Source organism: Strongylocentrotus purpuratus, unplaced genomic scaffold (assembly GCF_000002235.5).
Source record: "Strongylocentrotus purpuratus isolate Spur 01 unplaced genomic scaffold, Spur_5.0 spur5_scaffold_5, whole genome shotgun sequence".
In the NCBI taxonomy this organism is placed as follows: Eukaryota; Metazoa; Echinodermata; class Echinoidea; order Camarodonta; family Strongylocentrotidae; genus Strongylocentrotus; species Strongylocentrotus purpuratus.
Window position 1 is genome coordinate 36,223,572 of NW_022145611.1, and position 13,731 is coordinate 36,237,302.

The window sequence follows — 13,731 nt, forward strand, 5'->3', positions numbered from 1 at the left end:
TTGGTTTGATTTTCTTCCTTCTATTTCTGTCACCAATATCGATATTTATATTAGAGCTCCTGTTTATAAATATATTATTGATTTAAATTTTCAATAAAATGCCTCAACAAAAGAAAAAAACTTTCAACCCCTCAATTGAAATACACTGTTGGTCATAATGGTGGAATAATTACTTTTACCCCAAGTTATGGAATGATTTGGACAATGATTTATTCCTAATAGATCTAAAAAATAGTATACATTCTATTTGATTGAATATATATATTTGCGAGTGTTTGTTTTGCGTGACTGCTAAAGCGGGTGTGTGCTACTATGCTAATCAACTAGGGACCTACGTCCTTCAGTCATAACTGACAGTAATGAGGATTTATGCCTCACAAAAGGGCACTAATATAGCTGATCGACACGGTTTTTATTCTGGGGCCTCACAGTAATGAGGCCATTGCTTAGCCACTGAATCATGACTCTACGCAGCGGGGGCTAGGGTACGTCGCCGCCCCCACAAATACAAAAAAAAACGAAAATGCAATCAATTATCAATGAGTTCATTGCATTTCCCCCGGTCCCCAACAGGAAAAATTCCTTTGTAGGGCCATGCATTATTGTTCAAGGCATGCCCACATAGAGGATTTTTTTATGTGTAGGACTCGTAGAGTAGTGTACTCAAATAAAACTGTCTATATTTTATCCATTGTATGTTTTATACTGGGGTGTAATAATGTTCATGGTAGTTAACAGTATCTCGAATAAATGTACAGCCATTTAGGCTATTACGATAATAAAACTAAAATCAAAACCTATGGTTACATAAACCAAAGCAAAAATATAATTAGGCCTATGGGGATTCTCTTGACTGCATAATATCCTTTCAAAAGAGAAGACATCCATCCAATACGAGGACAGAAGCTTGCATGGGCTTCCTAACTTGAACATTTCTTTCTTTAACTCCTACCTAAATTATGGCTGTCAGAATTATGTAAGTCCAACGGAAAACAATAAAGTAAAATAAATTACTTTGACATCGATTTCCTTGACTTGGTGAATATGATAACCAATTTATTTATGTTGTGTTGAAATCCAGCATAAGCTACAGCTCTGTAGTACTGACATGGCAAATTTCAACACATTATAATTTGTACAACATAATTTATGACACACGATCGCTGAGTAATTATTCAGCTCCAGGACTTTGTGTCCAGCAATAATAATTTATTAAGTGATAATTGCCAATGCTATATGGATAATGTATTAAATGAACGATACTGAGAATCATATTAATAACAATAAGTGCCTCAACATGGTCAATTATATTGAACACAACCATAATGCGCATCCCCAGTACACTATAAAAATGATCACAATTTCTGTCTTCACGAGTTATTTTTATGCAATATACATACATGTAGATAATGCGAAGCTTGATGCGACCAAACTAAATATACATAAATTATGGTTCCTTATCCAACTTTGTTGTTATATTGAGCTATAGTTACATTATATTTGGCACATGAGTTAGGAATGAAATGTTATTAATGCTTTACACAAGCGAACCTCTTTTTTTGCCCTTGCGGATCTTATATTTCACCTCGAGTTATTTTTTACTGCAATGTACATGTACATACACAGCTGCCAATGTGTGTCAACATGAAGTGGGTCGAGTTACGGATTGTACTTTGTAGTGGACTAGAAATCAGGTTTATTTTTTCTAGACTGACAGGTCTCAATCATGCTTCATGACGTCATTCGCGTAGATTCGTATAGCATTGGCATGGTTTTCATGGGGAGAGGGCAGCTCAGTCGTAGTGTAAGTAGTGTAAGCTGGTGCATACAATCCGGCTTTCATCGAAAGGGTGCGGTGCGGTGCGGCGCGGTGTGGTGTGCTCAACGCACCCATTCGATAAAAGAGGGGGGCCTTTTCTCGAAAGGGTGCGTTGAGAGCGGAGTACCGTTTTAACACACCCTTTCGATGAAAGCGGGGGGGGGGGGGGGGGGGGGGGGGGGGGGGGGGGGGGGGGGGGGGGGGGGGGGGGGGGGGGGGGGCTTTTCTCGAAAAGGTGCGTCGACTAGTCTTTCGCATCAGTCGTTTAAAATGAGGATCTCGGACAGAAGGTAATAGTTGCCAATTTAAGTATATCGAAAATGTATTAAATAAAATGGAATGGCCTTGATTACAGAGTGGTCTCTTTGATGGGGAGACAGAGAGAAGGAAAAAAGAAAGGGAAAGGGAAGATAAAAGGAAAGAAAGAAGAATAAGAAGAGAAGAGGGAAACGGGGGGGGGCGAAGGACTCTTGCCCCCCCCCCCCCCCCCGCCAAAAAATAAATCAGAGAGAGAGAGAAGGGAAAGGGAAAGGGAAAGAGAAGATAAAAGGAAAGAAAGAAGAAAAGAGGGAAACGGGGGCAAAGGGCTTTTGCCTCTCCCCCCCCCCCCCCCCACCAACAAATAAATAGTAGAGAGAGAGAGAGAGATAGAGAGAAGGGAAAGGGAAGGGAAAGAAATATAAAAGGAAAGAAAGAAAAAGAAGAAGAAGGAAAGAGGGAAACGGGGGAAGGGCGAAAGGGAGAGAGAGAGAGAGAAAGAGAGAGAGAGAAGGGAAAGGGAAATGGAAAGAGAATATAAAAGGAAAGAAAGAAGATCGAGGAAGAAGAATAAAAAGAAAAGAGGGAAACGGGGGCGAAGGGCTCTTGCCTCCTCCCCCCCCCCGCCAACAAATAAATAGGAGAGAGAGAGAGAGAGAGAGAGAGAGAGAGAGAGAAGAGAAAGGGAAAGAAAATATAAAAGGAAAGAAAGAAGAAGAAGAAGGAAAGATAGATACGGAGGAAGGGCGAAAGGTTCTTACCTCCCCCCCACCACCTCCCGCCAAAAAAATAAATAACAGAGAGAGAGAGAGAGAAGGGAGAGGGAAAGAAATCTAAAAGGAAAGAAAGAAGATGAAAAAGAATAAGAAAAGAGGGAAAGGGGGCGAAGGGCTCTTGCCTCCCCCCTGCCAACAAATAAATAAGAGAGAGAGAGAGAAGGGAAAGGGAAAGAAAATATAAAAGGAAAGAAAGAAGAGGAAGAAGAAGAAGAAAAGAGGGAAACGGGGGCGAAAGGCTCTTGCCTCCCCCCCCCCCGCCAAAAAATAAATAAGAGAGAAAGAGAGAAGGGAAAGGGAAAGGGAAAGAGAATAAAAAAGGAAAGGAAGAAGAATAAGAAGAAGAAAAGAGGGGCTCTTGCCTCCTCCTCCCCCCCCCCCCGCCAAAAGATAAGTAAGAGAGAGAAGGAAAGGGAAAGGGAAAGAGAAGATAAAAGGAAAGAAACAAGAGGAAAAAGAAGGCAACGGGGCGAAGGGCTCTTGCCTCCTAGCCCTCCTTCCCCTCCCCCCCCCGCCAAAAAAATAAATAAGAGAGAGAGAGAAGGGAAAGGGAAAGAGAAGATAAAAGGAAAGAAAGAAAGAATAAGAAGAAAAGAGGGAAACGGGGGTGAAGGGCTGTTGCCTCCTCCCCCCCCCGCAAAAAATAAATAAGAGAGAGAGAGAGGAAAAGGGAAAGAGATGATAAAAGGAAAGAAAGAAGAGGAAGAAGAAGAGAAGAGGGTAACGGGGGCAAAGGGCTCTTGCCTCCTTTCTTTCCTATTCTCCCTCTTTTTCGTTTTTCTCTTTCTTTCTTTTCTTTCTCTCTTTTCTTTCCTTTCTTTTCTTTTTCTTTTCTTTTTCTTTTTTTCTTTTCTTTCCCTTTTACTCTCTTTTTTCCTCCCCCTTTTCTCTTTTTTCCCGACGGCAGCGCAATTTTACCGACAATATCCTGACAGGTGGGGGGGGGGGGGGTGTCGCACCCCACACCCCCTTTGGAGACGCCCCTGCCTTCGCCACTGTTGGCGACCACAAGGCTATCAATACAAATTAAGACATATTAATGAAGATACTTATTTAATGTTGCAGAGAGATAAGTATTTTCTCTATGAACTTGTTTAATGGACAATAAATAATATTAAAAACATGAATACTATAGCGGTATAATGATGAGAGAGATGATTTAAGTCATACTTTTTTTCAATGTGATTGGAGTGGACTTGAGGGTGGGGGGGGGGGGTCCCCTAAGATCTCGGCCGTTTCACAGCCGATCGCCGCGAAAATGCATATTTATGGTAATTTATGCAAACAAGGTCAGAGAATTCACATTTTTACCCATAAATCATATATAATTCATATTCGAGCGTTCTTTTTCACTTCATATATTCGTTAGAATGATAATACGACAACAAAGTTGGAAGAGCCAGTTTATCCCTATGCTATCTCTTGTTTTGATAATTTGTATTTATGTACTATATTATTTTGTTATTTCATTTCATTTCTAACCACAATTCAACTATTTTTACCCAAAATCAAACACATTTACTTGAAACAAGACCAAATAACCAATGTTTTCTCTTTTTTTAAAAGAATAAATGGTATTTCCATATGTTTGGTACTTAAATCACAAAAATGAGCGATTTTAGGGCTGACATGCAAAAACAAAAGGTCACGTGACTCCGCAATTATACGTCCGATTTTCAACAAAAAAATATTTCAAAAGATGCGTAAGACTCGAAAGAAAAAAGTCATGAAAGAAAAACTTTATATCTGCCGCGGTTCCGGAGTAGTCGCGAAATTACTAGAGAGCACTAATCTTTTTTGGGGCCCTCAAAAATTTGAAAAATCGTACCCCCCCCCCCTTGAACGCCAGGGGGGGGGGTATCTCCCAAAAACGGTAAAAATTAACGTGTTTTTTTTTTTACACGTTTTTTTTTCACAGGGCGGAGCCCTCAGAAGCTCAGGGGTATTAAACATCAAAATTAACGTCGGATGAGCATAATTTTATACCTTATTTGTGACAGTGGCAGGACACAATTTGGGTTGGGTCCAGGGGGCGGAGCCCCAGAAGCTCAGGAGTTTTGTCCATTAAATAATTATTATTTTATACCTTATTTGTGACACAGGGGTCACGAATTGGCGTGGGGTCCAGGGGGTGGAGCACCCGGAAGCTCAGGGGTTTTGGGCAATAAATAACGGTCAGATGAGCATATTTTTATATCTATTTGTGACACTGGAAGGACACAAATTGGTGTTGGATCCAAGGGGCGGAGCCCCAAGAAGGTGAGGGGTTTTATACATCAAATTATCGTCAGATGAGCATATTTATATATCTATTTGTGACACTGGCAGAACACAAATTCGTCTTCCTCTTCCTCTTCTTTCTTTCCTTTTATCTTCTCTTTCCCTCTCCTTCTCCAACATAAGATGCAAGACGGATATATATCGACTCACCTTCTTCCAAGAACCATACGGGCCTGGAATTTACTTTCCCCCCCCCCCCCAGCATCTTTGCCTGCGACGCAGTCGAAACCTTCAAAGCCAGACTCTGGGAAGCCATCCAAGGGGGTAATATAATCATAGTCCCTCCCCACAACTGCAATGTGATGGGACTTAATTCTAAAATGTGTTCTAGAAGCAACAAACACTCTCTCTCGAACGATAACGTTCTTATTGGTCATCTTTATATCCCTCTTGAGGATCAGGACCAGGATCAGAACAGATTCTCTCTCTCTCTCTTATTTATTTTTTGGCGGGGGGGGGGGGGAGGGAGGAGGCAAGAGCCCTTCGCCCCTGTTTTCCTCTTTTCTTATTCTTTTTCCTCTTCTTTCTTTCCTTTATATTTTCTTTCCCTTTCCCTTCACTCTCTCTCTCTCTTATTTATTTTGTTGGCGGGGGGGGGGGGGGGCAACAGCTCTTCGCCCTTCCCCCGTTTCCCTCTTTCCTTCTTATTCCTCTTCTTTCTTTCCTCTTATATTTTCTTTCCCTCTCCCTTCTCTCTCTCTTATTTATTTTTGGCGGGGGGGGGGGGGGGAGGGCAAGAGCCCTTCGCCCCCTTTCCCTCTTTTCTTATTCTTTTTCCTCTTCTTTCTTTCCTTTTATCTTCTCATTCCCTTTCCCTTCTCTCTCTCTCTCTTATTTATTTTGTTGGCAAGAGCCCTTCGCCCCCTTTCCCTCTTTTCTTATTCTTTTTCCTCTTCTTTCTTTCCTTTTAGATTTTCTTTCCCTCTCCCTTCTCTCTCTCTCTCTTATTAATTTTTTGGCGGGAAGGGGGGGGGGGAGGGAGGAGGCAAGAGCCTTTTGCCCTTCCCCCATTTCCCTCTTTCCTTCTTGTTCTCCTTTCTTTCCTTTTATATTTTCTTTCCTTTCCCTTTCCCTTCTCTCTCTCTCTCTCTCTCTCTCTCCTATTTTTTTGTTGGCGGGGGGGGGGGGGGAGGAGGCAAAAGCCCTTTGCCCACGTTTCCCTCTTCTTCTTCTTCCTCTTCTTTCTTTCCTTTTATCTTCTCTTTCCTTTCCCTTTCCCTTCTCTTTCCCTTTCCCTTTCCCTTCTCTCTCTCTCCTATTTATTTGTTAGCGGGGGGGGGGGGGGAGAGGCAAAAGCCCTTTGCCCCCGTTTACCTCTTTTCTTCTTCTTCCTCTTCTTTCTTTCCTTTTATCTTCTCTTTCCCTTTCCCTTCTCTCTCTCTCTGATTTATTTTTTGGCGGGGGGGGGGGGCAAGAGTCCTTCGCCCCCCCACCTTTCCCTCTTCTCTTCTTATTCTTCTTTCTTTCCTTTTATCTTCCCTTTCCCTTTTTTCCTTCTCTGTGTCTCCCCCATCAACATAGTAATAACGAAAAGACCACTCTGTAATCAAGACCATTCCATTTTATTTAATACATTTTCGATATACTTAAATTGGCAACTATTACCTTCTGTCCGAGATCCTCATTTTAAACGACTGATGCGAAAGACTAGTCGACGCACCCTTTCGAGAAAAGCCCCCCCGCTTTCATCGAAAGGGTGTGTTAAAACGGTACTCCGCTCTCAACGCACCCTTTCGAGAAAAGGCCCCCCCCCCCCTCTTTTATCGAATGGGTGCGTTGAGCACACCACACCGCCCCGCACCGCACCCTTTCGATGAAAGCCATACAATCCTGTGTGTGTTTGACCATGGACCCTACTAGAAGAAGGGTCCATGGTCTGACCGAGCCGCATATCATCCTCATCATCATGATAAGCATCATCATTGTCGTTTAGTCGTCAATATCCTCCTCGTCTTCTTCCTCCTCCTCCTCCTCACCATCATCATCATCATTATCATTTTCATCCTCATCATCATTACTTTCATCATCTTCATCATCATCACCATCATCATCATCATCATCATAAACAACATCACCATAACCATTACCACCACTACCACCTCATTTCTCGTACAGTAGTCATTCCCCATTGTTCATATTAATTAACTCTATAGTCTTCCCCGGTGATCCACAAGATGACCTCAGAATTCTAGAATCAATCACAGCTCATTATGAAAGATGATCTCAGCTGTATGTGTGAGAAGTCTGTTAGATGCATCGTTATGTATGTATTATTACTACTCTGGTTACAGGTCAAAGACGATTTAATCGAAGAGGGGTTAATATTAGACCTTGTTTCCTTTAGGGTGATGATGGATGATGTCTCAAAATGGAATATTTCTGGTTTCTGCAGTCTTAGCCTCATAAGGCTTGATAAATGAGATTGATTATGAGATGATATTGGACAAATCTAAATTGCATTGTAAAATATAATTCACGATAGAATTGTCAGCAATCATTTTAGGAACTACCATACAATTAATTCAATCATATATACGTTCATTTAATTCTTAGCATCTGTATTACTTGGTTTTTATTAGTCCGCATTCAATGTACTATTCGTCTTACAGGATAAAATAGTGTAATACCTTTCTCATCGCTATGGCCTAAAAGCATGTTTTTCATATTTCAGCTCTATGTGTTGCTATACACTATACTAGGGATTCAATACTGCCTTGATCCAATACATATCATTAAGGTTTGTGTGTTAGTATGAATGGACTATGTGTTTTCTTATATTTCTCTATGTCTCGTGTGTGTTGTGTAATAATGCGAGGCCGGTGGAACATTCGAGGAGCCGAGGGAACGCATCTTTGGGAAGCTAGCAACAGCACGCACTACACGGGCGACAATACAAAGCATAATTATAATGCAAGGTGTATGGCCACCAGACACTAACACAGAGAGAGAGAGAGAGAGAGAGAGAGAGAGGAGAGAGAGAGAGAGAGAGGGTAGGAGGAGGGCGAGGAGGAGAAGGAGGAGGAAGAGGAGGATGGGGAGGAGAGGGGATGAGGGAGAGGGGAGGGAGGGAGGAATAGATAGAGAGACAGATAGATATATAAGAGAGGGGAGGATCGAGGCAGACAAACCAAAAAGAGAAAAGAGTGTGAAAAAAGAGGAGGGACAGCTAGGAGAAAGGGGTGAAACAGAGAAAGGGGGAGAGAGAGAGAAAGAGAGGGGTGGTAGGAGAGATGGGAGAGAGAGGAAAGAGAGGGGTGGTAGGAGAGATGGGAGAGAGAGAAAGAGAGGGGTGGTAGGAGAGAGAGGAGGAGAGAGAGAAAGAGAGGGGTGGTAGGAGAGATGGGAGAGAGAGAAAGAGACATACAGACAGAAAAAACTAAAATAATTAAGGGTAAAGAGTGGTAGACAAACATTCATATCACTGGAGGAAACAAGACATACATGGTTACATGCATTCGCAAGAGAGACACAGAGCTTTAGAGACAGAAATATGCAGAGGGTGAGAGAAACACAAAAGCTTACTGAGAAAAAATTTCCGACATAAATATGGGTTGAAATACGTTTATGTTCACTCGTCTAAATAAATGCTGAATAGTGTTGTGTTTTCAATTGAATTAAATTTAGCCTCATATTGACTTGGTGAGTTGTAGGCGATAATCCCATTTTACATGATTCTTATTTCTTTAATACGCACTTTATCTTTTTCAATATAGATTATTATTTCATTGCATTATCATCTGCATAAACCATAAAGCCACACTCATCATTATCATCATCATCATCCTGGCTAATCGCTTCGAATAGAAAGTGTGTTCATCTCAATGAAACATGACAGCTTGATAAAGAGATGGGATGTAGGTTTATACATCACATCGCATTCCTTTACATCAATACCAAAGGAGAAAAACAGATGTGTATATTAATGCATGAAATGGACATGGTAATTATGTAAGTGTTCTACGACACATGTCAAAACGTTCACCACGAATGCATACGAGTTTGTACGATGCACGTTGTAGTATTATTCGTACGCGATTATAATAATGCTTGTGGCGTCCGTCCGGTCGATTCTCACGTTCTGAATGGGGTTGTGTGCTTGTGGAGTAGTACATTGAGGGTTTAGCTGCACCTTGTGTATTGACTGGTTTAAAGGTAACCATGCGGTCTGGTATTAATAATAATATTGGGTTCCGTTGTATAGCTCTCATATCTGTCAAACTTGACAGGCTCCTGGGCGCTCCCGATTATTACCCTTGCTTTATAACAGCGCTATAGCTTTTCAAGGAATTAATTCCTGTCAGGTACCCATTTACATCACCTGGGTTGAGTGTGGCAAATGTAGGTCAATGTCTTACCAAAAGGACATCAATGCCGCGGCGGGACTCGAACCGCGGACCTTGTGACCGACATTCCGCTGACGTATCCACTCGACCACGACACCTCTACATTGACGGAAAGTACAATTTTATGGAATCCAACAAAAACTTATAATAAATGCTGAAGACTAAACATTATTGATAATTTATGTGCTAACTGTGCGATTTTTGTAAAATTATAAAAAATAGCCGTGTAATTAAAATGAACAATATAAGGATAATTATCAGACTATAAAGTCGTTGACCCCCACATAAAATTCAAACGTGGTTTATTTTTAATTCGATACCATGCAGTGATTTACAAAATGTTGCTGAAATGACATGATTTTCCGGGTTGTTTCTCTCATTGTTGCCCTTCATGTCAGAGGCGGCACTCCCGGTGGGAAGGGGGGGGGGGGGGTACTGTGCCCCCATTCTTTCAGGTACCCCCAAAAGCCCCTTTTTACATAGGCTCTTTCCCCATCTGATATTTTTGCCTTTTTCCTCTGACTCATGCCCCTCTTCCTTTTTAATAAGTGTACTTTTTCCTTCTTAGTACGAACTCCCTTCACTTTCTCTTAAATGCCACTTTTCACCTCTGAAAAGTGCCTCTTTTATTTTGACACGTGCCCTTTTTCTTTTCTAATAACTGTGCTTTTCTTTTTGATAAGTGCCTATACTTTTCCTTTCTCCATATCAAACATGCACCCCTAATTCAAGGCGACTTAGAGCCCCTTTTTCTTTAATTTTCCCTAGGGCTCGCTCGCTACGCTCGTTCGCATTTATAGATGTTATAATTATATTACTTATAAAAGAAATGTTCAAATTTTTAAAATTAAATTGTGATTATTACTCATCAGGGTTTTATTTTGTCTTCTTTTTAAGATGTAATTTTTCGCACTGGGACCTCGCAAATTTTATAATATTTGCTCGTTTGCTTCGCTCGCTCGAAAATCAATATTCAGACCATCATACCCAACTGTGAAGTATGTTGCTTAATTAAGCAGTATCTTGTACCACGTGAAGAAAGAAACAAATATTGATATCATCCCTGGTATAGTGTAATCACAATCATGACGATGAAGGGGTATATATACCAATGTCTAAACATGGTGTAGGTTTTGTAAATTTTTCCCTTTGTAGATGCCCCTTTTAAAAAAAAATCATTTTCCCATGTTGATTTTATCATGGGAAATTCGTATCAATACTATTAAAAAAAAAGAGAGAGATCTCAAACATATCACATCACTTAGAAGGTAGAATATTATCAAAAGCACATTTCCCTAATATTTAGTTCCATGAATTTTTAAATAGGCCTATATAAAAGTAATTTTCACTGATTTTGCTACTGACTTTTCTCTGGTAATGAATGATTCATCTACGAGACATGCTTAATGGTAACGATTCTCCCATCATTATGGGGTATACATGTATTTCTAGTTCCAATTTCGAGTAAAAATAGAAACTGACCCTTCACCTATCTACTTTAAGATTCTATTTTAGTTACTATACATCTCTGATGTCGGAAGTGCTTTTCCAACCACTGCCAATGGTAATTGCAATGACCCATTTCTCTCTATAGGAGAAGGAGTTTACATCAAGCGTAGATAACTGCTCTACATGCAGCTCTCTACAATCACTTATCTCATTCCTCTCGCCGCGGAGCTCTCGGGTCCGCTTCCTCGTTTAATTGACCTCGGTCCTTGTTTGGGCATAGCCTATTACCCTCCCAGCTGGGTAGTGAATGTCAAGAATGCAAAGAGGTTGGACCAGGCTGACAATCATCTCGAGGAGAGGAGGATATGATGGGGGAACGTCATCATTAAGGCGTGTCTCAGCTCCAGATTGTCTCTTGGTCTCTTCGCGTGATAAATCTAAGGATACCAGAAGCCAAAGAAGTAATCAAGTGATACCTTTTTATAGCATCCTTGCTGAATTTATTCAATAATCTTTTGTTTTATGACCAAGCGCCTTCAAGGTTAATCAGGAATTACGAACCAAAGTCTTACCAATGATGATAAGACTACGGATAGATATTTCAAGAGCCAATCTCTGCATTTGTTTTCTGTGGATATAGAAATTATGATTCGCAGTCGTTCACCCGCTTCGCAATCTTAGCTGTATGCAGACGATGGCCTGAGATAATAAACATTGTAGTGCTGAACTTTTACTGAAACATAAATGCAATGATGATGCCAGAGAGTACTGCCAATCACTGTAGCGTAGCGTAGTAGTAGGTCCAGGTACTAAGGGACCGATTTCAGGGGGGGGGGGGAAACAGAAATAGACAAAGAGGAGGGTGTCAGGCGCGTAGCCAGGGAGGCGGTGGGGGCGGTCGCCCCCCAAAAAAAACGCCGGCCCCCCAAAAAAAATATTTAAACGTCTTTGGGGAAAACTCCCCCCTTCCCTGCACCCACCCCCTAGGGAGCGCGCTGTGCGCGCTCTTTAAGTGATTCGCACGCTTCGCGTGCTCACTACCCCCCCCCCTAAAATAAAATCCTGGCTACGCGCTTGGAGGGTGTGGAATGTAATTCATATCGTCTTCCTTTCACGTTGCCATTCCCCCTCTTTCCTTTTATTTCTCCATAATTATCTCTCTTTCCTACTTTTGTCTTTCTTTCTTGTTTTTTTTTTGCCGCTTGGGGTAGGTTCCCCTGTATATGCCCCCGATCAATGTCAATGGATAAGAAGTGCATCTTTCAAACTTCCATTCATGGTATCAATTTTCGTTCACATGATTGAGTGTAGGTCTAAACATTGACTTAATATACTGGTCAACCATGCGAGCTTATACCTGCCAAAACATTTTTCAAATACACCCATTGATTGATTAGGGACAGGGAAAAGCAGGTGCAATGGTCGTAGTAGTATTACCAAAGCACCTGCAATGATTTCATACAGACAAATGAATGACCTATAATGATCAGATAATATTAAAGATGAAGGCAATCGCCAATATTCATTTTGTTATATACTGTATATAGCTTTAATTAGTTAGGTATACAGACGGCACCAAAAGGGAACGGTGTTCACCTTTATTTGAATGCGGTTTCTTAAGTAAAATTTAATGCTAAAGATGATATATTATTGACCAAAGTGCTCAAAGTGCCCATATTATAGGGGCCTACGTACCATGCACTGTTTTAGGCATTTCAAGACATATAATTTGGCTGAAAATGTTCGTTTGTTGTAGAAAACCCAATATAAACACAATGAAAGTAAAGTGTGGCATATGTTAAGACCCACAGGGTCTTGAAGTTTCTCCTAAGGGGCCCTGTGGGTCAGAACCAGAAACTCTATAAACAGTTTACAGGACTGTTTTAAAGTGTTTTTAGGGTAATAGGCTCAAAGCAAATCTCATCAAATCCCCCCCCCCCACTCCATCTGTGAAGGGAGGGATACCATGCGTGTTCCCAAACTCTCCAGCTCGTAACAAAAGAAAAAGGTCTACTCGTATTGCCGTGGCGGATCCAGGGGGGACCTGGGCCCCACCCCTAGGAAAAAAAAACACGTGATTTTTAGCTTTTTTTGGGGATGGCGCTCAAGGGGGGTGCAAATTTTCAAATTTCCGAGGCCCCCCCCCAAAAAAAAAAAATGTGCTCACGTCCCCCCCCCCCCCCCCCCTCCCCCACTGAGCGACTTTTTCGACCGGCGCGATTTTCAAATTTTCTGGAGCAAAAAAAAAAAATTGTGCTCACTACTACCCCCCCCCCCCCCCCCCCCCCCCCCCCCCCCCCCCCCCCCCCCCCCCCCCACTAAGTGACTTTTCGGCTGGCGCGATTTTCAAATGTTTGGGAGCAACAAAAAAAAAGAAAAAGAAGAGAAATCCTGGATCCGCGCCTGCCGTATTGACTTTGCACACCGGACTTTTGCTGAAAAGGGCGGGGGTGCTGAAAAGGCTCGTATAACAAAAGAAAAAGGTCGACCCGTATTGACTTTACACACCGGACTTTAGCTGAAAGGGGGGGGGGGGTCGCTGGGAACACGTATATGCGTACCCTAAATAACACTGAGTGGGGGGGGGGGTGGGTCAAAATCATAATAAATTTGGCCCAATCTTGGTAAAGTAACAAGCACTGTATACATAAAGATGTATATGGGACCAAAGAGATACCTAGTATCTCTTTGATGGGCCTACACAAATGGTGTCGGGACTACTATACCTTGATTTCCTTATCTTTCTATGCTCATTACTCAGCCAGTATACATTTTCTTCTAAAATTGTTTGGCACATGACATTTAT